The sequence below is a fragment of the Schistocerca piceifrons genome, chromosome X (genome assembly GCF_021461385.2).
Source record: "Schistocerca piceifrons isolate TAMUIC-IGC-003096 chromosome X, iqSchPice1.1, whole genome shotgun sequence".
Taxonomy (NCBI): domain Eukaryota; kingdom Metazoa; phylum Arthropoda; class Insecta; order Orthoptera; family Acrididae; genus Schistocerca; species Schistocerca piceifrons.
In genome coordinates this window covers 13,186,502-13,213,591 of record NC_060149.1, presented here as the reverse complement: position 1 = coordinate 13,213,591, position 27,090 = coordinate 13,186,502, and positions in this window count along the sequence as shown.

Below are 27,090 nucleotides of genomic sequence, written 5' to 3'. Positions count from 1 at the left end.
ACTTGTCGGATGTTCGGGGAACCCTGTGGTGAATGTCTTCAACATGTTGTGAATCCAAGGTGAAACTATGTCCAGACGTCGTGGGATTGGGCGGACGTCGTAGGCTGGGCAGACTGGTAAAACAGGGCAGGCGGTGATCTGTAGCGGAACTGACATCACACTTTAATGACGGCCAGAGTACAAGTGTGTCTGAACATACAGTGCACCGGCCACTCATAGCGATAGACTTCCGCAGCCGACGACCCGTGCATGTGCCAATGTTAACACCACGGCATCGGCAACTACGACTAAAATGGACACGTGATCATCGGCACTGGACTTTGGCGCAGTGGCAGAGCGTTGCACGGTCTGATGAATCCAGATACCTTCTTAATCGTGGCGACGGGAGGGCGCGAATCCGTCGTCTTCCAGGGGACCAGCTCTTTGATCCCTATACTGCGGGACGGGAACAAGCTGGCGGCGACTCCCTGATGCTCTAGGGAACGTTCTCATCGGCGTCCACGGGGCCAGTGGAGCTCGTGCAAGTCTCCATGACGGCCAAGGAGCATCGTACACTTGTTACAGACCACGTACAACAAGATAACGCGCCATGTCACGAGGCCAGGAGTATGATGGAATGGTTCGGGAAACACAGTGGCGAGTTCCGATTTATGTACTGGCCCCCAACTGGCCAGATCTGAACCAGTTCTAACACATCTGTGATGTGATTGAATGTGACTCAGAGTTCATTACCCTCCTCCCCGGAATTCACAGGAATTAGGGGACTTGTATGTACAGATGTGGTGCCATCTCCCTCCTCCCACCTGCTAAGGCTTCATCGCTTCCGAGCCACGATGCGTCGCCGCTGTTATCCGTGCCAAAGGTGGACGTACTGGCTATTAGGTAGGTGGCCATAATGTTCTTACTGATCAGTGTGCCATAATTTCCCAACCGTAATTGGACTGAATTTCGTAAACAATTGACATTTTGCACCTCCAGAAACTTACGAATGGTTTGTGTCAGACAGAATCGATATTTTATTTGACGTACGAGGTAGTAGTTTGACCCTCTTTAAGTTTGCGACTGTAGCGTGTGGAACTTGTTAGCTGAATGTACCGGTATGTCAGGCACTGGAAATAGGTTTCCTGCACTGGAATGTTAACAGAGTAGCATTATAGACGACTAAGAGGTGAGAAACTGAGCAGTTGTAAAATTACAAGTGTAAAAGTGTGTAATCTTAGGAATACGTCTGAAAGCTGTGTCGTCTTACACAGTGAGCAGGCTGTGTTGGGGAGACACAACCTGTATCGGACGAAAGGTGACGTACGTCCACCGATCCTCCAAGCTGTATGAAGTGACAGCGACTGCTCTAAACACACAGGTGAAAGTAGCAGTGTATTAGAGGGCCGTGTGACGTCATGTGTAACGCTCCGAGCTTAGTTTGATGTGTTTAGCCAGTCTGAGATGATGGCTCGCATCGTGGTGCAGCGAAGCACCGCGCTGACGGAGCTTACACGAGCCAGCGCACGGGACTCGAGCCGCAGAGTTTAAATACAGATACAGAAGAGTACCTCTCCTATTCCCACACATGGCAGTGTCTACTGTTTGACACCCGTGCAGTCTGCAGCAGTGAGTTACACAGTTGCAAAGTTACAACAAATGCTTGACAGCCAACGTACTATCCATCATTTTAATCTTGGGAAAGCGGATTTTGCCTCGATTTTGAACTGGTGTGGAGATGGGAATTGTTTAAACTGTAATATCAGAGAGCTGGAGGGGAGACTGTTCGAGCACAGCACAAGCGCACTTGAATAAAATGTAGACTCCCAATTTCTGAATTGAAATAGTACGATACTGTACGATATATGTGCTGATCAAACTAAATGGTGACATCAGAGAGTAGTTGCTTAATGTACGGCAGGCAAGACGGAATTCTACGCTCGGAACTAGTGACCTGACTGCTATAAATAGCCTCATTGTCTCTACAGGATTGAAAACCTTCTAGCAGGCAAGTTACTTCCCTTTGTTCTAGCATCTCGGCTTCTGATGTCATAGATCTGCACCAGTATTCCAGCTCACCCATCTCAAATTCTATATTTAGCACAAGTGACCTACTTACACTAGCACGACAATGTGCCACCTCAGATTTTTGTATTTCCCAGCACTTTGTATCAGGACAACAGCCCTACTTCCAGAGTGACATCATAGGTGTAGTGAGGAATTTTGAATGGTACACTAAAATGTCAATTTCCCGCGAAAATTTGGACTTCCCGCAATTTTATACATTGACTAATTGGCTATCCCAGAAATTTGGCAATGGCAAATGACATCATCGATGACATCATCATAAATCTGGAAACAATGCAGAATGGGCCCAAACTGTCTCTGTGTATCCACTGATGTCTTCAACTTTCGGACATAGCCTACTAAAATGAAGAAAAGCAGACGGGACCCTAGAACATGAAATCCACAGAAAGAAGACCAACACAGATATTACCTAAATGCAACGAGCTGTCATCATCCGACGCAGTAGTTATTGTTCAAACGACTCTGGTACAAAGTTTATGTGTCATTTGTGACAAAGACAGCCTCCCATCTGAGCTGCAACATTTCAGAGATGTTTCACCAAAATGGGTACAGCGAAACGCACACGAGATGTGCGCCGAAGTAAACGAATCACACAGCCATCCGCAAACAAGAGGCAGAGTAAGAGGAAGAGAAACTCGCCTTTATCCCCGATGTCGGATCTCTCTCAGCCAAAATTATGAGGGTCCTCAAGAAAAATATATTTCGACCACCAAGAGAAATGAAAGATATGCTTATCTCGGTAAAGGGCAAACAACTGCAAATATCTGGTGCATATATAAGGGGCAGTCAAATGAAAACGACACAGATCGAAAAGAGATAAATAAACCGTTTATTATTTTAAAAGCAATTGTCATAACTGTTAATATATTTGTCCTACTGTCAGACAATACGGTCAATGCCTTCATGGAAAAATGTTTGCTGTTGCCTGTGGATTCATGATGTACCGAGGCATGCACCCCCTCATCCAAAGCAATTCGACGGCCCCACATGTCTTTCGTCATGGGCTCCAAAAATTTGAAAATCGCGTGGGGAGACATCGGTAAAGAGGATGTTTAAGGGCTTCTCAGTGAAACTTCAGCAGCGTACTCGAAACAATCTTGGCAACATAAACTCTTGTCCACACTTTCCAATTATTAATTATGTGCGCAGTCTTAAAATTGCAACATTAATAAAAGGATATGCATCTTTTATGCCAACTGATGTACGGGTAGCTGGCTGGGGTACCCACGACACACACACACACACACACACACACACACACACACACACACACACACGCGCGCGCGCGCACACACACAAAATAGAGCAACTGTGCTAGCAGTTTACAATTATATAAGTCACTTCCTAGGATATTACATCCATCTGTGACGTACATCTTGGATTTTTAGTTTATATAAGACGCTTCTATAGCTCCAGTTGGTCAGTGTTCAGTGTTATCAACATACGAAAAAGTAAAAAATGACTCTCAGATTTGTTAGGAAATCATGGAATGGAATTTGTAAGAACTCCTAAGCACAATTCTGCATTTACGATAGCCAAAGTTAGCACAGCCTACTTCTGCATCTACATTAACATGATTACTCTGCAATTCACACTTAAGTGCCAAGATCGAACTATCTTCAAGCTGTTTCTCTACTGTTCCACTCTCGAACAGCACACGGAAACCGAACATTTAAACCTTCCCGCGCGAGGTCTGATTTCTATTTTATTATGATGATCATTTCCCCCTGTATTTTTATCATTCGGAAGAGAAATCTGATGACTGAAATTTCATGAAAAGATCCTGCCGCAACGCAATATGTCTTTGTTTTAATGATTGTCACGCCTGTTCGCTTACCATATCCGTGGTACTCTCTCCTCTACTTCGCGATAATACAAAAATAGCTGACTTTCTTTCAACTTTTTCGCTGTCCTTCGTCAATCCTGTGTGATGTGGGTCCCACATCTCACAGCAGTACTCTAGCAGAGGGCGGACAAGCGTAGTGCAAGCAGTCTCTTTAGTAGACTTGTTGCATTTTCTAAGTGTTCTGCCAACAAATCACAGTCTTTGGTTTGCTTTACCCCCAAAATTATACCGAACGAGGTGACGCAGTGATTAGCATACTGGACTAGCATTCGGGAGGACGACGGTTCAAACCCGCGTCCGGCCATCCTGATTTAGATTTTCCGTGATTAACCATAAAACACTTCAGGCAAATGCCGGTATGGTTCCTTTGGAAGGACGTGGCCGACTTCCTTCCCCATCCTTCCCTAATCCGATGGGACTGATGACCTCTCTGTCTTGTCCTTCCCCCCAAACCAACCACAACATTATCTATGTGACCGTTCCAGCTGAAATTATTGGTTCAGATGGTTCAAATGGCTCTGAGCACTATGCGACTTAACTTCTGAGGTCATCAGTCTCCTAGAACTTAGAACTACTTAAACCTAAATAACCTAAGGACATCACACACACCCATGCCCGAGGCAGAATTCGAACCTGCGACCGTAGCGGTCGCGCGGTTCCAGACTGTAGGGCCTAGAACAGCTCGGCCACCCCGGCCGGCTATTTAGAGTCAATTGTCACTTTCGCGCCATACAGATATATTGTTTAAATCATTTTGCAATTGGTTTTGGTCATCTGGTGTCTTCAAAAGATGGTAAATGACAGCGTCATCTGCAAACTCTCTAAGAGGGATGCTCAGGATGTCTTCTAAATCGTTTATATAGATCGGTAACAGCAGAGAGGCTATCAAACTTCCTTGGGCAACGCGAGACATTATTTATTTTATACTCGTAGATTTTTCGTCACTTATTACTAACTGTGACCTCGCTGATAGGAAATTAGGAATCCAGCCTCACAACTGGGACGGTACTCCATAGGTAAGTACTTTGATTAGAAGTCGCTTATGAAGAACGGTGTCAAAAGCCGTCTGCAATTCTAAATATATGGAATCAGTCTGACATCCCCTGTTGATAGCATTAATTACTTCATGAGAATAGAGCAAATTATGTTTCACAAGAACGATATTTTCTGAATCCGTGACAGGAATTTTTCAATAAATCACCTGCAATGTGGTAATTAACATTGTAGTCCATTACACCTTCACCATAGGTTTCATATAGAATGTATAATGGTAAGAGAGAGATTTAGGAACCAAGTTTTAAATTGTAAGACTTCTCCAGGGACAGATGTGGACTCTGGCCACAATTAGTAGATTAAAACTGAAGAAACTGCAAAAAGGTGGGAATTTAAGGAGATGGGACCTGGATAAACTGAAAGAAGCAAAGGTTGTAGAGAGCTTCAAAGAGAGGATTATAGAAAGACTGACAAGAACAGGGGAAAGAAATACAGAAAATGATGAATGGGTAGCTTTGAGAGATGAAATAGTGAAGGCAGCAGTGGATCAAGTAGGTAAAAGCAAGAGGGCTAGTAGAAATCCTTGAGAAAATGAAATGATACTGAATTTAAATGATGAAATGAGAAAATATAAAAATGCGGTAAATGAAGCAGGCAAAAAGGAATACAAACTTATCAAAAATGAGATCGACAGGCAGTGCAAAATGGCTAAGCAAACATGGCTAGAGGACACATGTAAGGATGTAGAGGCATATATCACTAAGCAAGCGCAAGATAGATACTGCCTACAAGAAAATTAAAGAGACCTTTGGACGAAAGAGAACCACCTGTATAAATATCAAGAGCTCAAATGAAAAAGCAGTTCTAAACAAAACAGGGAAAACAGAATGGTGGAAGGAGTACATAGCGGGTCTATACAAGGGTGATGTAACTGAGGACAATATTATGGAAATGGAAGAGAACGTAGATGAAGATAAAATGGGAGATATGACACCGTGTAAAGAATTTGACAGAGCTCTGAAATATGTAATTCGAAAGAACGCCCCAGGATTAGACAACATTCCATTAGAACAAATGATAGCATTGGGAGAGCCAGCCATGACGAAACTCTTCCATCTGGTCAGCCAGATGTATGAGGCAGGTGAAATATCCTCAGACTTCAAGAAGAATATAATAATTCCAATCGCAAAGAAAGCAGGTGTTGACAGATGTGAAAATTACCGAACTATCAGTATAATAAGCAAAGACTGCAAAATACTAACACGAATTCTTTACAGACGAATGGAAAAACGGGAAGAAGCCGACCTCGGGGAAGATCAGTTTCGATTCCGTAGAAATATTGGTACACGTAAGGCAAGGCAATACTGACTCTGCGGCTTATCTTAGAAGATAGGTTAACGAAAGGAACATTTCTAGACTTAGAGAAAGCTTTAGACGATGTTGACTGGCATATTCTCTTTCAACTTCCGAAGGTGGTAAAAGTAAAATACAGAGAACGAAAGTCTTTTCACAATTTCTACAGAAACTAAATGGCAGTTATAAGAGTCGAGGGGCACGAAAGGGAAGCAGTGGTTGAGAAAGGAGTGAGACAGGGTTGTAGCCTATCCCCGATGTTATTCATTCTGTATATTGAGCAAGCAGTAAAGGAAACAAAAGAAAAATTTGGAGTAGAAATTAAAATCCATGGAGAAGAAATAAAAACTTTGACGTTTCCTGACGACATTGTACTTCTGTCGGAGACAGCAAAGGACTTGGAAGAGCTGTTGAACGAAGTGAACAGTGTCTTGAAAGGAGGATATAAGATGAGCATCAACAAAAGCAAAACGAGGATAATGGAATGTAGTGAATTAAATCAGGTGATGCTGAGGTAACTAGATTAGGAAAGAAGATTCTTAAAGCAATAGATTAATTTTATTATTAGAGAAGCAAAACAACTGTTGATGGTCGAAGTAGAGAGGATATTCAATGGAGACTGGCTACGGCAAGGAAAACGTTTCTGAAGAAGAGAAATTTCTTGACATCGAGTATAGATTTAAGTGTCAGGACGTCTTTTCTAAAAGTATTTGCATGGATTGTAGCCATGTATGGAAGTGAAACTGGACGATAAATAGCTTAGACGAGAAGAGAATATAAGATTTCGAAATGTGGTGCTATAGAAGACTGCTGAAGATTAGATGGGTAGATCACGTAGGTAATGAGGAGTTACTGAACAGAATTTGGGAGAAGAGGAAATTGTGGCACAACTTGACTAGACGAAGGGATGGCTTGGTAGGACACATTCTGGGGCATCAAGGGATCACCAATTTAGTGTTGGAGGGAAGCATGGAGGGTAAAAATCGTAGAGGGAGACCAAGAGACGAGTACACTAAGAGATTGAGCAGCATGTAGGTTGCAGTTATTACTTGGAGATGAGGGGGATTACACAGGACACAGTAGTACAGAGAGCTGCGTCAAACCAGTCTCTGGACTGAAGTCCACAACAACAGCTTAACAATTTTATTACTGCATGTTTATTTACTGTCGGTTCGTGCAGTTTCATACATACTCCTGCATGTAATTCCTTGTTTCATTTACATGACATGCAGTGTAGGTATTTCCTTCAACGTTTAGCCAGAATCTCTGTCTTGAAAAGTCTCAAGTTTCTTTAACAGCTTAACAATGAGCTTAGTCGAGTACCATTCATCTCTGATTTAAGATGGAACTAAATTCGCGGTTTTTGTATTGAGATACACTTGGTTTTCTTCATCTGACTTGGGCAACAGTAACTTGTAGACTAGGAAATATTGGATTTTAAGAGACTGGTTAATTAGATGAACTCTGTTCTAAGAAACGTGGAAATAAGTGTCCAAGAAATACCGTCTTCCATAGTTATCACACCTGGGTATATTCGACTTCTAAATGCAGACTCAACAGTAACCAACTCAGGATCATATGTCGCGCTTCATTGAATGTGTTTTGGGTGTTGGTTGATCTATTATTAGGAACATGACACTAATACAATAATATTACCAGGTTAGCCTCAAAGTGAATGATGATGGTGTGCTCTACCAAGAGATATTATTCTTCTTCGAGTTCCTCAGTCAAATACTGGTACTTCAACCGCTGTAGGTCCTCTGCTGTTCAGTCGTGCAGCTACTTGAATTACCATATGACAGCTGGTAGCAGATTCTGCAGTACTGAATGAAAAGCATGTTTTAAATCTTCCTGGGTGGCCGGAAGACTGGTCTGATTCCCTGCCGGGTCAGGATTCTGCCGACCTTGCTGGTCGTTGCACCGCAGAATGGTAGCCGCGCGGTGTGTTGGTCCTCTTCATCTGTTCGAACGGCGTCCTTCCTAGGTTTCTTCGCCAGAGTAGATCTGATATCTCCATCGGAATATCCATTTTTTTCTGAATACCGTCGTCAGATGTTTAATCTCGGAGCCGAGATATTCCTTGTCCGAAATAGTCCTTGCTTCTTGAGGTATGTTGACGATACATTTTTAATCTGGCCACATGGCAATGAGGCACTGCAGCAGTTTGTTGATCATTTGAATGGAATACATCAGAATATACGATTTACAGTGGAGTTGGGGAAGGATGGGAAGTTACCCTTCTTAGATGTGCTGGTGGAGCGAGAATTAGATGGATGTCTCGGACATTTTGTGTACAGAAAACTGACGCATACAGATTTATATCTAAACGCGCGTAGTTTTCACCATCCAGCTCAGAAGAGAGCTATGCTGAATACCTTGGTACACAGAGCAAGGACTATTTCGGACAAGGATCATCTCGGCTCCAAGATTAAACATCTGACAACGGTATTCAGAAACAATGGATATTCCGATCGTGATATCAGATCTACTCTGGCGAAGAAACCAAGGAAGGACGCTGTTCGAACATATCAAGAGGATCAACACACCGCTCGGCTACCATTCTGCGGTGCAACGACCAGCAAGACCGGCAGAATCCTCAGCCGGCGCCGGCCGCGGTGGTCTCGCGGTTCTAGCCGCGCAGTCCGGCACCGTGCGACTGCTACGGTCGCAGGTTCGCATCCTGCCTCGGGCATGGATGTGTGTGATGTCCTTAGGTTAGTTAGGTTTAAGTAGTTCTAAGTTCTAGGGGACTAATGACCACAGCAGTAGAGTCCCATAGTGCTCAGAGCCATTTGAACCATCCTGAGCCGGCAGGGAATCAGACCAGTCTTCCGGTCACCCAGGAAGATTAAAGAGATGTTGCGACCCGGGAAAGATACTCTTGGCCTGAGAGTGCCGGGAATTTACAGCACTCCTTGGGGGTGTGGCAAAAATTATGTGGGCCAGTCTATAAGAACTGTTGCCGATCGCTGTGTGGAACATCAGCGGCACCTGAAATGCAGGTACCTAGAAAAATCAGCGGTGGCTGAGCACAGTTTGTTAAATAAACATAAGATTTTATTCGATGAAACAAGACTACTTGTTCACGCTTCAAACTAATGGGACTCCCTCATCAGGGAAGCAGTTGAAATTAGACTCTGTGAAAATAATTTCAACAGAGACTCCGGTTATGCACGCAGCAATGCATGGAAGCGCGCAATTGATATAGAAAGAGCGCAGAGGGAGACTTCTTACATTCCTCGCAGTTCTCCGCCTGTTGCGATGGATGGCGCTGCAAGCAACGCTGGATAAAGCGCGCCAAGAAAATCTATGGATATAGAGGCCGCCACCTCGGTACGCGCCGTTTTCACCGTGACGTCATCCAGCCAATGAGAAGCCGTCTACTGCTTATAAGAGCGGAAGCCTCAGCGGTCCACGACAGTCAGTTTTACCCCTGACGAAGATGACAGAGGTAGTCATCGAAAGCTTGGGATGTTATCCAAATTTGACGCGGCAAATAAACCGAGAACTTTTTATGCAAGGACTCCGTCGCGAAAGACTTCGTAATCACCTGAGTGATAGACTGTGGGAGAAGAGGAAAGATTGGAAGAGGCTTTGTGAATGAATTACATAAGCAGAATCCGCGCGAAGTGGCCGCGTGGTTGGAGGCGCCATGTCACGGATCGCGCGGCTCCTCCCGCCGGAGGTTCGAGTCCTCCCTCGCGCATGGGTGTGTGTGTCTTGTACTTAGCGTAAGTTAATTTAAGTAGTGTGTAAGTCTAGGGACCGATAACCTCAGCAGCTGGGTCTCTTAGGAATTCATACACATTTGAACATAAGTAGAAACGTTTCAGAAGGAAGAAGAATGAGCAGGTGAAAGATGTGAGATCGTTAAGAACAATATGTATGAGTCAGACTTACGTTTTCGTTGCGCATGTGTCCTATATGACAAGCACTGAATGATGTTAGCCTACTACTTTCACAACCCTACCCGCCTGCAGAGTCACCAAACGGTGTAGAGGGAAAGAGTCGGCTTCTGCGCATTTCTGGATTTTCTTATTTCGTGTGACACGTCGACTCGTAAGGTTCCCACCAGTTTCCATGCGTCTTCCAATAGGCAAGAAAACAACAAGTCCTATTTTGTTGAAGCGACATAATATTTCGCTTTTCGATACTAGCAAGAAACATGATTTCGGAGAAATGCAAGTTCAGGGCTATACGTAATCAAGGAGACTTAATCTCGAATATGCGTGTTGTATCTCTACATTTCAAAACACGGAAGATATATGTGTACTCAAGGAATACAAATGGCTCTCTCTGCATCTCTGTGCTGTGGATGACCACCGTTTTGCGGTAAAAATTATTTAACTACTGCTCTTTAAGACACGTGAGATAATCTAAGTCTGCGTGCAAGTGAATCTGACAAGCTCTGATAATGCCATCGTACTGCCCTCAGCAGTTGATCACTGAGGCACCGCCAGCCAATAGCTGTCCACCGCTACCTCCGCCGAGAAAGAAGAAGCAGTGGTGATGCAGGTATTAAATTTTATGTTACGGAGATTACTGCAGAGGAAATCATGGCGAACCAGATCAAATCAGTTAGAAGACTTAGGGTCGAACAGAGAAAATGTGTTATAATCAAACCGCAATGTGTAACGAATGAGAGAGAACATAATGGAAGATAATGAATAGCAACCTCCTAAAAATATTGCTCAGTTTAGACATTACTATCCAACGCAACTCCCAAGAATATTTCTCACTATCGAAATCCTTCAGTGGTTGCTCTGATTTCTCTGGTCATTTCTTCGTATGTAGGAGGGAGTAAAACAATTTTGTATTCAGGAGATAAAGTTAATGATTGAAATTTAGTGAAATGACCTCGCCAGGGGGAAAAGGGTTTTCTTTTAATACCTGCCACCCTCAATCGCTTATCATATCCACCTCTCTTTCTCTCCCTCCTTGTCTTTATCTTTCTTTGAACTGAATCCTAAGGATTCCACACCCAACAATCCCCAACAATAATACTTCAGAAGAGGAAGGGCAAGAGTGGAGACAGCAGGCTTTTTAATACATTTATTGCACCTTCTGAGTGATGTGTTAATGAAACATGGTCTTTGAGTAGTCTTCCGCAAAAAAGTTCCGACGTAATGGTTTTAATTTAAGTTTGTAAATTTAATCCCTAGGTAATTATCTGAGCACTAAATCTGTATGATTTATCCTGTAATCTAAATTTTTTTAGTATTCATATGGAGAACGTTAGACGTTTTGTTGTTGCCACTTTTTCACCATACAGATATCTTGTCTAAATGATTTTGTAACTCGTTTTTGTTACTATACACTGATCAATGACATCATTTTCAAACAATTTCCGGGGGAGGGGGGACAATTCAATTTGTCTTCTAAATGATTTTTATAGATCAATAACAGCAGATTTCCTATGACGCTTCCTCAGAGAACCTTACAGATATAACTTCAGTTTCACTAGGGGACTTTCCCTTGTACTACCAACTGCGACCTTTCTGTCGGGCGGTCACAAATCCAGTCGCACATCTGAGATGATACGCTATACCCAGGTAACTTGATAGAAGATAATACAATAACTTAGTAAGATCTTATCTTTCTGAGGAGACTGCGATCAGCTCTCGTCGGTATGTGTGTCTGTGTGTGCGTGTGTGTGTGTGTGTGTGTGTGTGTGTGTGTGTGTGTGTGTGTGAAATATTCTGGAACTGCATTATGGGAATGCTTCATTTATTCTTACAAGATGAGCTGAAAATTTTCACACTCAAAGGTTTATTCTTGAAATCACAGAAATTGAGATGGGAAAATATTTTATAGGAAGATGTCAATAGAATGCATGACACAGAAGGGAAATTCGGTTAACAATAAATGTGGTGAATGTGGCAAAGTCAGTTAATCTGTAATAAAAGCACTGACAGATTGAAACAGCGAAATGCTGAGTAATTTTACGAGGTGCTCGGTACTCACTATGTCTTCGCGTTGGTAGTTCACCCTTTTGGAAGGTTCTTAATATTCGACATTTGTTGAAATAGCGGATAGGTTTCCAATTTCCGAAGGAGACGTTTTTCGAAGACAGTTTCCTCTAGTGATGTACGACAAACGATTCGGTTTTACTGTTCAATGGTAATCGTTCTATTAGATTGTCTGGCTAACAGCTAGCTGGAATAAGTATTATACTGCCGATATTTGTGTATTTTTACTTTTCCGAGATTCCGAAGACATTTCTAGAGACGAGTGTTATGCGTGGTATGCTTTCTGGTCCAGATTTGTCCGAATCTTGGGTCAATCTAAGAAGGGAAAGTGTTCCAATCCCTTCCGTTTTTTCAACGGTCTGTGTGAATGAAATCAAGACATGCTTCCTTCATTAAACAGTTTGTATGAATGAAATTTCACACCTTTTCTTGTTTTTTAATGATCATTGGGATTACCACCCTATGAACTTCGGTAACTGTATTTGAAATTATCCGCTCACGTGAACAGTAGTGTCAATTCAGACTTTTTATACCGGCTAGGCCGATTCTGGAGGACTTTGATCTTTGCCCTTGGGTTGCCTACACGCATGGGCTGGGCTGGCCTAAATGCCATGAGCAATGACGGCATCAAGATGCTGATAAAAATTAAAGATGGCGGATGGTAGGGAAATTTAAAAAATTAAAGATGATGGTAAATTTAAAAATTAAAGATGATGAAGGAAGGTACATTGTAAAAAATGCAAGCTGGAGCTGTTGGGAAATATTTTTCAGTCTAACGCCGTGCTAGATGGTGGTGGCTTTAAAAATTTTAGAACCAATGAGAGCACAGCATTTTTTGCATTACATTCAGTTATACTACAGTATTTCCACATTAGAAAAATAACATAAGCCTCCCTTTGAATTGACCCCACGTTCAAAGACGTTGGCATAAAATGGCGTAAGATATTTGCCTCTGAATTGCACACGTGCACACACACACACACACACACACACACACACACACACACACACAGGGTGCATATTTCAGTACACAAGTATAATTTCAGACCTCTTCGAGAAAAAATAAACATGTATTATTTCTCATAATATGTAAGATTTCACATACCTTGCAAACGCAGTGGATCTTCATATTAAGTCTTTCCATATGCAAATTGTCTTTATTACGTGCTAAAATACTCGCAGCATCATATTTCCACTATTTAAAGAAATTATAGGTTAGTAGATGATTACAGTTTAATCTTTGTACCACACATTTAATTAATATAGATGTGCAAAAATTGGTCGACAAATCCATACATGTATTCCACGTATTGCAGGTAATCTGACTTACAGTCTAAAGTGCGTTGAAAATTTGCATCTTGGAATGCATAGCAATATGGTCAGGAAGTAAAAGTTTTAGGGAAGGTGGAGTTGTTTCTCTCATCTTTTTACTCATTCTTGGTTCAATTGCCTCAATGGTGTAAAATCATCATTATTTATCTAAGCACTTCGTTTCTCTAGGTAAGACTTAATGTACTTATGCATAACTTATCACTGAATCTTTCACTTCATTTTCCACAACTTCAAGTAATAATCGATGCTGCACAAAGCTCTTCTTTAATATACATTATTTTATTACCATGATAATTATTGTCTACAGCTTTCGAAGCCAGTAAGGAAACCTATTGCTCTACCATTTCACTCAGGTCGATTTTTGCTTCTGATTGTTGGAAACATCGTACAATCGGGAACATCATCACAATCATTCTTTCATTTTTCTTCTCCTTCTTGTTCTTCTTCACCTCCTGCTTCCATAAACACGTTCGCTTCAACATTATCGCTCTAGTGTGTCTAGTTTTTGAAATTTGTATCCCAATTTCTATAGTGGTTGAGAAGTGGATCTGATGGGAAATAGCCGGCCGTGGTGGCCGAGCGGTTCTAGGCGCTTCAGTCCTGAACCGCGTGACTGCTACGGTCGCAGGTTCGAATCCTGCCTCGGGCATGGATGTGTGTGATGTACCTAGGTTAGTTAGGTTTAAGTAGTTCTAAGTTCTAGGGGACTGATGACCTCAGATGTTAAGTCCAATAGTGCTCAGAGCCATTTGAACCATTTTTTTGATGGGAAATATTTAATTTAATTTGCCGTGTGCCGAACGGTATTTTAAATTTTTTAGCAGCCTTTCAAATCGATAAACCTATAGCAATAGCTATTTTTGCCATCTTCTGAAATCCATCTTCTACCCACCTGAAATATAGAAGTGAATATTATGGGGTCAATGATGGTCAGTTTACAGTGTGGGGAATGATAATCAATGGAGAATAAACGGTCAGTGAAGAATAATGGTGTGTGGAGAATGGTGGACAATTTACAAGTAACTCCTATTATCCTATTTGTTTAGAATCCTCAATAAACAACTACGTGCCACGAGGTAGGGCTTACCTTGATATTGTCTAATCTATAGTGTGTTAGTCAAGGCAGTTAATTGTGAACTGGACGATGGTTTTGCTTACCACAAGCACTCTTACTCGCTTGACATCCAAACAAAAACTGTCAGGATTATCCGCTCTGTGCTTCTTAAATGCAGCTGCACTCATCATCGCGGATGATAGTCAGCTGACAGGTTGACCAGCATTATTCAAGATAAGAACAATATTATTTATTTATTTTTTCCAACACACTAGTAGTGCATATTTCTTTCTTGCTACTCTTGATGTTGCAACGTATGGCACATCGTCTTGATGAAGTCATTGTCTCTAAACTCTTTGTGGGTGTTGGATTTCACGTGATTATATATATAAAAATTGATTTTTTGATCTGGTTCGCTATGATTAGTTTTCTATAATGTAAAATTTAATGCAGCACGCCTCCGCTGAGAGGTGGAGATGGTTGAGGGCACACATGCTTTTGAGATCATGTTTCTTGGAAACGGGGAGGAGAAAGATAAGAACATTACGTTTTTGGTGTATGCTTGGAAACGGTGACGTTTCACACGAGATAAAAAATTCCACGGGGAATACCCTCTCCTCACAAACACTTCCAGATTGACACAAGAGAATAAATCGTGGCGAATCCCGTCACTGACTGAGTAGAGAGCCATCACAACGAGAAAAACAGCACACTAACGGAAAGAAGAAAATTGAGAACCATACAGAGTATAAGCGGGCTGCACATACGAATTCAGAAGCATAACACGTTTAATTCATCGATATTAAATGACGGTCTATAAATATCACTCTGTAAATGTCCTGATCTCCTTTATCGTATTCTTATGATTGTTACATTAAAAATACGATCATGTAATGGCTTCAGAGACTTCGTTGACAGTACAGTCTCTCTCTCTCTCTCTCTCTCGTTCTCTCTGTCTCCTCGTTATTTTTTACAGAATAAAACTATGAACTGTATTTACTACGCTAAAATCACCTAGTACAGAATTCGATATTACAGCATCACTCTCTTCCGATGAATCGAAAACAAATGCCATCTGCGTGTTGACATCGATCATATGTGATGATCATATCAAATATACACTTATTGTTCCATTGGAGCAGGTGGACAGTGGTCGAAGTCGCTGTGTAAAGTTTTGTCGCCTGTACTGTGGGAGGACCCTGTCCCACACACTGTCAATCACAAAGCAGGGTTCCTGCATTTTTTTTTCGTAATTACTTTGATACACAGTTTTTTTCCATTACGCATAAAAGCAGTGTAAGCTATACATTTTGTTTTTCCACCATACTTTGAGGTCTGTGTCAAGTATTAAACCTACATTAAAATTTTTCGATCCATCGGCTCTCACAGAAAACTGCACATCGCAAAGTTTAAGTAAATTTTATAAATTCGGTAAGAATTTATTACGATTTGTCATCTCCCTCTATGTGGGTGAGAGTTACAAATTATTTTCACATTCGTAGGATAAAGTAAATGAAGCAAAAGATTCAGTGATAAGTTATGCATAAGTACATTAAGTCTTACCTAGAGAAACGAAGTGCTTAGATAAATAATGATGATTTTACACCATTGAGGCAATTGAACCAAGAATGAGTAAAAAGATGAGAGAAACAACTCCACCTTCCCTAAAACTTTTACTTCCTGACCATATTGCTATGCATTCCAAGATGCAAATTTTCAACGCACTTTAGATTGTAAGTCAGATTACCTGCAATACGTGGAATACATGTATGGATTTGTCGACCAATTTTTGCACATCTAGATTAATTAAATGTGTGGTACAAAGATTAAACTCTAACCATCTACTAACCTATAATTTCTTTAAATAGTGGAAATATGATGCTGCGAGTGTTGTAGCAAGTAATAAAGACAATTTACATCTGGAAATACTGAATATGAAGATCCACTGTGTTTGCAAGGTGTGTGAAATCTTACATATTATGAGAAATAATACATGTTTATTTTTTCTCGAAGAGGTCTGTAATTATAGTTAGACTGAAAAATATTTCCCAACAGCTCCATCTTGCATTTTTTACAATGTACCTTCCTCCATCATCCTTAATTTTTAAATTTACCATCATCTTTAATTTTTTAAATTTCCCTACCATCCGCCATCTTTAATTTTTATCAGCATCTTGATGCCGTCATTGCTCATAGCATTTAGGCCAGCCCAGCCCATGCGTGTAGGCAACCCAACGGCAAAGATCAAAGTCCTCCAGAATCGGCGTAGCCAGTACAAAAAGTCTGAATTGACATTACTGTTCACGTGAGCGGACAATTTCAAATACAGTTACCGAAATTCATAGGGTGGTATTCCCAATGATCATTCAAAAACATGAAAAGGTGTGGAATTTCATTCATGCAGACTGTTTAATGAAGGAAGCATGTCTTGATTTCATTCATACAGACCGTTGAAAAAATGGAAGGGGTTGGAACACTTTCCCTTCTCAGATTGACCCAAGATTCGGACAAATCTGGACCAGAAAGTATAACACGCATAACACTCGTCTCTAGAACTGTCTTCTGAATCTCGGAAAAGTAAAAATACACAAATATCGGCAGTAGAATACTCCTTCCAGGTGGCTGTTAGCCAGACAATCCAATAGACGATTACCATTGAACAGTAAAACCGAATCGTTTGTCTTACATCACTGGAGGAGACTGTCTTCGAAAAACGTCTCCTTCGGAAATTGGAAACGCAACCGCAATTTCAACAAATGTCGAATATTAAGAACCTTCCAAAAGGGTGAGCTACCAACGCGAAGACATAGTGAGTACCGACATACGAAGAAATGACCAGAGAAATCAGAGCAACCACTGAAGGATTTCGATAGTGAGAAATATTCTTGGGAGTTGCGTTGGATAGTAATGTCTACACTGAGCAATATTTTTAGGAGTTTGCTATTCATTATCTTCCATTATGTTCTTTCTCATTCGTTACACATTGCGGTTTGATTATAACACATTTTCTCTGTTCGACCCTAAGTCTTCTAACTGATTTGATCTGGTTCGCCATGATTTCCTCTGCAGTAATCTCCGTAACATAAAATTTAATACCTGCATCACCACTGCTTCATCTTTCTCGGCGGAGGTAGCGGTGGACAGCTATTGGCTGGCGGTGCCCCAGTGATCAGCTGCTGAGGGCAGTACGATGGCATTATCAGAGCTTGTCAGATTCACTTGCACGCAGACTTAGATTATCTCACGTGTCTTAAAGAGCAGTAGTTACATACTTTTTACCGCAAAATGGTGGTCATCCATAGCACAGAGATGCAGAGAGAGCCATTTGTATTCCTTGAGTACACATATATCTTCCGTGTTTTGAAATGTAGAGATACAACACGCATATTCGAGATTAAGTCTCCTTGATTACGTATAGCCCTGAACTTGCATTTCTCCGAAATCATGTTTCTTGCTAGTATCGGAAACCGAAATATTACGTCGCTTCAACAAAATAGGACTTGTTGTTTTCTTGCCTATTGGAAGACGCATGGAAACTGGTGGGAACCTTACGAGTCGACGTGTCACACGAAATAAGAAAATCCAGAAATGCGCAGAAGCCGACTCTTTCCCTCTACACCGTTTGGAGACTCTGCAGGCGGGTAGGGTTGTGAAAGTAGTAGGCTGTCAACATCATTCAGTGCTTGTCATATAGGACACATGCGCAACAAAAAATGTAAGTCTGACTCATACATATTGTTCTTAACGATCTCACATCTTTCACCTACTCATTCTTCTTCCTCTTGAAAAGTTTCTGCTTATGTTCAGACGTGTGTGAATTCCTAAGAGACCCAGCTGCTGAGGTCATCGGTCCCTAGGCTTACACACTACTTTAATTAACTTACGCTAAGTACAAGACACACACACCCATGCGCGGGGGAGGACTTCAACCTCCGGCGGGAGGAGCCGCGCGATCCGTGACATGGCGCCTCTAACCACACGGCCCCTCCGCGCGGCTGCTGCTTATGTAATTTATTCACAAAGCCTCTTCCAACCTTTCCTCTTCTCCCACAGTCTGTCATTCAGGTATTTGTTGCACACGTTTCTGATTTACGTTCCTCGTCATATCTATGAATACAACCAAATGCTTCCTGTAATTAAACATGCTTTTCATTCAATACTGCAGAATCTGCTACCAGCTGTCGTATGGTAATTCAAGCAGCTGCACGATTCAGCAGCAGAGGACCTGCAACAGTTGAAGTACCAGTATTTGACTGAAGAACTCGAAGAAGAATAATATCTCTTGGTAGAGCACACCATCGTCATTCACTTTGAGGCTAACCTGGTAATAGTATTGTATCAGTGCCATATTCGTAATAATAGTTCAACCAGCACCGAAAACACATTCAATGAAGTGCAATATTTGCTCCTGAGTTGGTTACTGTTGAGTCTGCATTTAGAAGTCGAATATACCCAGGTGCGATAGCTATGGAGGACGGTATTTCTTGGACACTTATTTCCACGTTTCTTAGAACAGAGTTCATCTAATTAACCAGTCTCTTAAAATCCAATATTTCCTAGTCTACAAGTTACTGTTGCCCACGTCAGATGAAGAAAACCAAGTGTATCTCAATACAAAGACCGCGAATTTAGTTCCATCTTAAATCAGAGATGAATGGTACTCGACTAAGCCCATTGTTAAGCTGTTAAAGAAACTTGAGACTTTTCAAGACAGAGATTCTGGCTAAACGTTGAAAGAAATACTTACACTGCATCTCATGTAAATGAAACAAGGAATTACATGCAGGAGTATGTATGAAACTGCACGAACCGACAGTAAATAAACATTCAGTAATAAAATTGTTAAGTTGTTGTTGTGGACTTCAGTCCAGAGACTGGTTTGACGCAGCTCTCTGTACTACTGTGTCCTGTGTAATCCTCCTCATCTCCAAGTAATAACTGCAACCTACATGCTGCTCAATCTCTTAGTGTACTCGTCTCTTGGTCTCCCTCAACGATTTTTACCCTCCATGCTTCCCTCCAACACTAAATTGGTCATCCCTTGATGCCCCAGAATGTGTCCTACCAAGCCATCCCTTCGTCTAGTCAAGTTGTGCCACAATTTCCTCTTCTCCCAAATTCTGTTCAGTAACTCCTCATTACCTACGTGATCTACCCATCTAATCTTCAGCAGTCTTCTATAGCACCACATTTCGAAATCTTATATTCTCTTCTCGTCTAAGCTATTTATCGTCCAGTTTCACTTCCATACATGTCAACAATCCATGCAAATACTTTTAGAAAAGACGTCCTGACACTTAAATCTACACTCGATGTCAAGAAATTTCTCTTCTTCAGAAACGTTTTCCTTGCCATAGCCAGTCTCCATTGAATATCCTCTCTACTTCGACCATCAACAGTTGTTTTGCTTCTCTAATAACAAAATTAATCTATTGCTTTAAGAATCTTCTTTCCTAATCTAGTTACCTCAGCATCACCTGATTTAATTCACTACATTCCATTATCCTCGTTTTGCTTTTGTTGATGCTCATCTTATATCCTCCTTTCAAGACACTGTTCACTTCGTTCAACAGCTCTTCCAAGTCCTTTGCTGTCTCCGACAGAGGTACAATGTCGTCAGGTAACGTCAAAGTTTTTATTTCTTCTCCATGGATTTTAATTTGTACTCCAAATTTTTCTTTTGTTTCCTCTACTGCTTGCTCAATATACAGAATGAATAACATCGGGGACAGGCTACAACCCTGTCTCACTCCTTTCTCAACCACGGCTTCCCTTTCGTGCCCCTCGACCCTTGTAACTGCCATTTAGTTTCTGTACAAATTGTAAAACGCCTTTCGTTCTCTGTATTTTACTTTTGCCGCCTTCGGAAGTTGAAAGACAGTATGCCAGTCAACATCGTCAAAAGCTTTCTCTAAGTGTAGAAATGTTGCCTTTCGTTAACCTTTCTTGTAAGATAAGTCGTAGAGTCAGTATTGCCTTGCCTTACGTGTTCCAATATTTCTACGGAATCCAAACTGATCTTCCCTGAGGTCGGCTTCTTCTCGTTTTTCCATTCGTCTGTAAAGAGTTCGTGTCAGTATTTTGCAACTGTGACTTAGTAATCTGATAGTTCAGTAGTTTTCAAACGTGTCAACACCTACTTTCTTTGCGATTGGAATTATTATATTCTTCTTGAAGTCTGAGGATATTTCACCTGCCTCATACATCTGGCTGACCAGATGGAAGAGTTTCGTCATGACTGGCTCTCCCAATGCTATCAGTTGTTCTAATGGAATGTTGTCTAATCCTGGGGCATTCTTTCGAGCTCTGTCAGATTCTTCACGCAGTGTCATATTTCCCATTTTATCTTCATCTACGATCTCTTCCATTTCCATAATATTGTCCTCAATTACATCACCGTTATATAGACTCGCTATATACTCCTTCCACCACTCTGTTTTCCCTTTTTTGTTTAGAACTGCTTTTTCATTTCAGCTCTTGATATTTATACAGGTGGTTCTCTTTCGTCCAAAAGTCTCTTTAATTTTCCTGTAGGCAGTATCTATCTCACGCTTGCTTAGTGATACATGCTTCTACATCCTTACATGAGTCCTCTGCTTAGCCATTTGTCGATCTCATTTTTGATTTGTTTGTATTCCTTTTGGCCTGCTTCATTTACCACATTTTTATATTTTCTCATTTCATCAATTAAATTCAATATCATTTCTGTTTCTGAAGGATTTATTCTAGCCCTCTTGTTTTTACCTACTTGATCCACTGCTGCTTTCACTACTTCGTCTCTCAAAGCTACCCATTCTTCATTTACTATGTTTCTTTTCCCTTTTCTTGTCAGTCTTTCTCTAATTCTCTCTCTGAAGCTCTCTACAACCTCTGCTTCTTTCAGTTTATCCAGGTCCCATCTCCTTAAAATCCTACCTTTTTGCAGTTTCTTCAGTTTTAATCTACAGGTCATAGCCAACTAATTGTGGACGGAGTCCACATCTGCCCCTGGAGAAGTCTTACAATTTTATACCCAGTTCTTAAATCTCTCTCTTACCATTATTGCCAGTGGGCTACAACACTAAGGAGAATCACTTCTCGGCTTTTGGCAAGATCAATGTGTAGAAATTATAAATAAATATTAAATAACCCACCCACCTCCCCAGCAGTCAGAACTGCTGCATAATTAAACAAGCAATTGATATAATCAATAAAACTAAAAACAAAGATGCATGGCTGTGTAAAACATGCGGTTGCCTCATGTTAAATTAAATGCAGTAGCCTCGTAATATAAAGCCACTAGAAGTCGTCAGAACGTGACACCTTCCAGTGTCTTCAGGGCTCTTCCACTTACGCAGCCTTCTTTCAACATTCTTAAACCAAGTGTTAGTTATGAATAAGTTCTGCTATGCGCAAAATTGAGCAGGAGGCTTCCTCTTTCATTCGTTAGCCCTATTCCGTATTCACCTACTACGTTTCGTTCTCTCCCTTTTCCAACTATCGAATTCTAGTCCCCCATGACTATTAAATTGTCGTATCCTTTAGCTATCTGAAAAATTTTTTTGGTTGTAGCTTATCCGCTTACCTATTTTGTTTTATTAAACCTACTCCTGCATTACCCCCACTTGATTTTGTATTTATAGCCCTGTATTCACTTGACGAGAAGTCTTGTTCCTCCTGCCACAGAACTTCACTAATTCTCACTATATCTAACTTTAACTTATCCATTTAACCTTTTTAAATTTTCTATCCTACTTGCCGAATTAAGGGATCTGACATTCTACGCTCCGATCCGTAAAATGACAGTTTTGTTTCTACTGATAACGACGTCTTCCTGAGTAGTCCTCGTCCGGAGATCCGAATGGGGGACCGTTTTATCTCCGGAATACTTTATCCAAGAGGACAACATCATCAGTCAACCTTACAGTAAAGCTGCATGCTCTCAGGAAAAATTACAGCCATAGTTTGCCCTTGCTTTCAGCCATTCGCAGTATCAGTACAGCAAGGCTGTTTTTGTTAATGTCACAAGGCCAGATCGGTCAATCATCCGGATTGTAGCTCCTGCAACTACTGAAAAAGCTGCTGCCCCTCTTCGGGAACCACGCGTTTATCTTGTCTGTCAATAGATACGTCTCCGTTGTGGTTGCACCTACGGTACGTCTATCTCTAGCTTCTCTATTAGCAGATACTATAGGGGGGCCACAGTCGCACAAGGGGTGCTCCCTGTAGTTATTGGGGCCAGGCAGACAAGCTTTTTTAGGTTAAAGCCAAATTACAGACAGATAACAACCAAGCAAAATAAAAGAAAAGAAACTTCATGCACAGCAAATATTGATAAAGCTAAGGGTGTATCAACTTACTTCGACAAAAATCAGGAGAATAAAAAATAAAGTAGATGAGCTGATAATGTGTTTAGATGATCTCAAAAATAAGAATGAGATTGATATACTTTGTCTGTCTGAGCACCATGTAACTGAGGGGATGGAAAATGTCAGTATAAATGGGTTCAATTTAGCATGTTACACTTGTAGGTCTAGTATGGGTAAAGGAGGAGTTGCCATTTTCATAAAACAAGGGCATAAATACAGAACTGTTGAAGTAAACAAATTTTGTCTTGATCAGCACTTTGAGGTTATATGCATGTGAAATTCAGCTGGATAATATTGCATTGATATTAGCAACAGTGTACAGGTCTCCACTAGGAGATTGAGAGCTATTCATAAAAAAGTTTGACTACCTATTATGCTGTCTGCCAGACAAAAAGAAGAAGTTATTAATCTGTGGTGATTTCAATGTTAACTTTCTAAGCAACTCTGATAGGAAAAGTGATCTAGAAGTGTTGTTAACAACATATAACTTAGAATCAGTGATCAATTTCCCTACACGTATAGCTCAGGACAGTAGTACTCTAGCAGATAATGTATTTGTACAGAAAGAGAATGTAGAACAAACACATGCTTTCACTGTGGTAAATGGATTATCTGACCATGATGTACAACTGATTAACTTACAAAACCTAACAGGGTGTACACTTCAGAAACCATTAAGTAAAAGTGTGAGGGTGCTCAACCCAGTATCTATGGATCACTTCAGAGAAAGTTTAGGAAATGTAAAGTGCGAAGATGTATATAACGAGCCAGATGCTAATGATAAATGCACCATATTTCTTGATAAATTTACATCCCTCTTTGAACATTGTTTTCCAAAGAAAATTGCTAAATGTAACACCACAAACTTTTCAAAGATTCCTTGGTTTACTACACATATTAAAGTGTCTTCAGATAGAAAAAGAAAACTGTATGACACAGCAAGAAGTAGTAAAGATACTGAAGTAGTTTTACACTATAAAAATTATTGTAAGATACTGAGACAAATTGCAAGGAAATCATGGAATATGTATGTTAGAGAAGAAATTAACAACTCCAGCAATAAAATCAAATCAGTATGGAATTTTGTTCGAATGGAGACAGGAAAAGTAAAATGAGACCATCTTACCCAACAGTACACAGGTATCCAATGTATTTAACAATCACTTCTTAAGTGTAGGAGAAAAAATTGGTGAGAATAGTTCAAAAGAAAAAGTCAGGCAGTACGTGGAAGAGACAGTTTTGAAAAATTTTAGTCAGATTAAGTTTCATCTAACAACCTCTCGTGAAATATGGAAAATTATTAAATCTTTGAAAAATAAATGTTCTGTTGGAGCAGATGACATCTCTAACAAGTTATTAAAACAATGTGGAGCAATTACAGCTGATGTTTTGAGTCACATATGTAATGCATCCCTCCCCATGAACCATGGACCTTGCCGTTGGTGGGGAGGCTTGCGTGCCTCAGCGATACAGATAGCCGTACCGTAGGTACAACCACAATGGAGGGGTATCTGTTGAGAGGCCAGACAAACGTGTGGTTCCTGAAGAGGGGCAGCAGCCTTTTCAGTAGTTGCAAGGGCAACAGTCTGGATGATTGACTGATCTGGCCTTGTAACAATAACCAAAACGGCCTTGCTGTGCTGGTACTGCGAACGGCTGAAAGCAAGGGGAAACTACGGCCGTAATTTTTCCCGAGGGCATGCAGCTTTACTGTATGATTAAATGTCGCCGATGACATTGTAATTCTGTCAGAGACAGCAAAGGACTTGGAAGAGCAGTTGAACGGAATGGATGGTGTCTTGAAGGGAGGATATAAGATGAACATCAACAAAGGCAAAACGAGGATAATGGAATGTAGTCGAATTAAGTCGGGTGATGTTGAGGGTATTAGATTAAGAAATGAGCAAAATAACTGATGATGGTCGAAGTAGAGAGGATATAAAATATAGACTGGCAATGGCAAGGAAAGCGTTTCTGAAGAAGAGAAATTTGTTAACATCGAGTATAGATTTAAGTGTCAGGAAGTCATTTCTGAAAGTATTTGTATGGAGTGTAGCCATGTATGGAAGTGAAACATGAATGGTAAATAGTTTGGACAAGAAGAGAACAGAAGCTTTCGAAATGTGGTGCTACAGAAGAATGCTGAAGATTAGATGGGTAGATCACATAACTAATGAGGAGGTACTGAATAGGATTGGGGAGAAGAGGAGTTTGTGGCACAACTTGACCAGAAGAAGGGATCGGTTGGTAGGACATGTTCTGAGGCATCAAGGGATCACCAATTTAGTATTGGAGGGCAGCGTGGAGGGCAAAAATCGTAGGGGGAGACCAAGAGATGAATACACTAAGCAGATTCAGAAGGATGTAGGTTGCAGTAGGTACTGGGAGATGAAGAAGCTTGCACAGGATAGAATAGCATGGAGAGCTGCATCAAACCAGTCTCAGGACTGAAGACCACAACAACAACAACAACAACAACATGTAATGCATCACTGACTCAGGGTATTTTTCCAGACAGTTTAAAATATGCCATTGTCAGGCATCTCTACAAAAAGGGGGAAACACAGATGTCAATAATTACCGGCCAGTATCCTTGCTTACAGAATTTTCAAAAATCTTTGGAAAGTAATGTACTCAAGAATGGTAAGCCATCTCAACAGTAATGGGATACTTAGTAAATCACAGTTCGGATTTCAGAAATGCTGTTCTACTGAGACAGCAATATACAACTTCACTGTCCATATAATAGAGTCTTTAAATAGTAAAATGTCACCAGTAGGAATATTCTATGACTTATCCAAAGCATTTGATTGTGTGAACCATGACATTATGTTAGCGAAATTACAATTCTATGGTATAAATGGAACAGCATATGAGTGGTTTAAGTCTTATCTACAGAACAGGAAGCAAAAAATCTCTTTATATGCTTCAAGTGATTCAAATGAGTTTGCTACTTCATCTAACTGGGGTGAAATTACATTAGGTGTTCCACAAGGTTCGATCATGGGTCCCCTCCTGTTCTTGATATAAGTGAATGACCTCCCTTCTTATGTGAAACAAGATGCTGAACTGACACTGTTTGATGATGATACAAGCATAATTATTAATCCAGTAAAAGAAAGTCCGATAGAAAATGATACAAATAAGGTCTTTGGAAAAGTTATTAATTGGTTTTCTGCGAATGGGCTTGCTCTGAACTTTGAAAAACCACAGTACATCCAATTTTATGCTGCAAAAAGTATAATTCCTTCAATAAACATAACACACCAGAAGAAGTCAGTAGCCAGGGTAGAGCATACTAAGTTATTGGGTGTACATACAGATGAGAATCTTAATTGGAAAATTCATATTTTGGATCTCCTAAAGCGACTGTGTTCAGCAACTTTTGCAATCAGAATAATTGCCAATTTTGAGAATGTAGAAATCAGTAATCTAACATACTTTCCATACTTCCACTCTCTGTTGTCATACAGAATAATATTCTGGGGCAACTCAACACTTAGGTAAAAGGTATTCACTGCTCAAAAGAAAGTAGTTAGAATAATGTGTGGGGTTCATAGCTGCACATCTTGAAGGAATCTGTTTAAAAGGTTGGGAATTCTTTCACCTGCTTCACTGTACATTTACTCAGTAATGAAATTTTTTCTCAACAACATGGACCAGGTTAAAATCAACAGCGACATTCATTATTACAATACCAGAAAAAAGAAAGACCTACACTATCCTTTGCTTAACCTATCTTTGGCACAGAAAGGGGTAAAACATGCTGGTATAAAACTTTTTGATAAATTAGCAGATGAAATAAAATGTCAGACAGCAGTAATAGCTTCAAAAACAAATTGAAATAATACCTCCTTGACAACTCTTTCTATACCATAGATGAATTTTTGAATATGAGTAAATAAATCTGGAGATATAATAGATTCATTTTGTGCCAATTAAGGGAATGGGATAGATAATAGAAATATTTAGGTATAACACTATAATGTAAAAGAAAATAAAAAAAACCTTGTTTCCTGTGTGCATTTCTTGTGCATTTGAAACGTTCCACATCATAACGGTTCATCCATGCTATTGATCAATGGAACACGTAACTAACTAACTATCGCTGAGGCACGTAAACCTCCC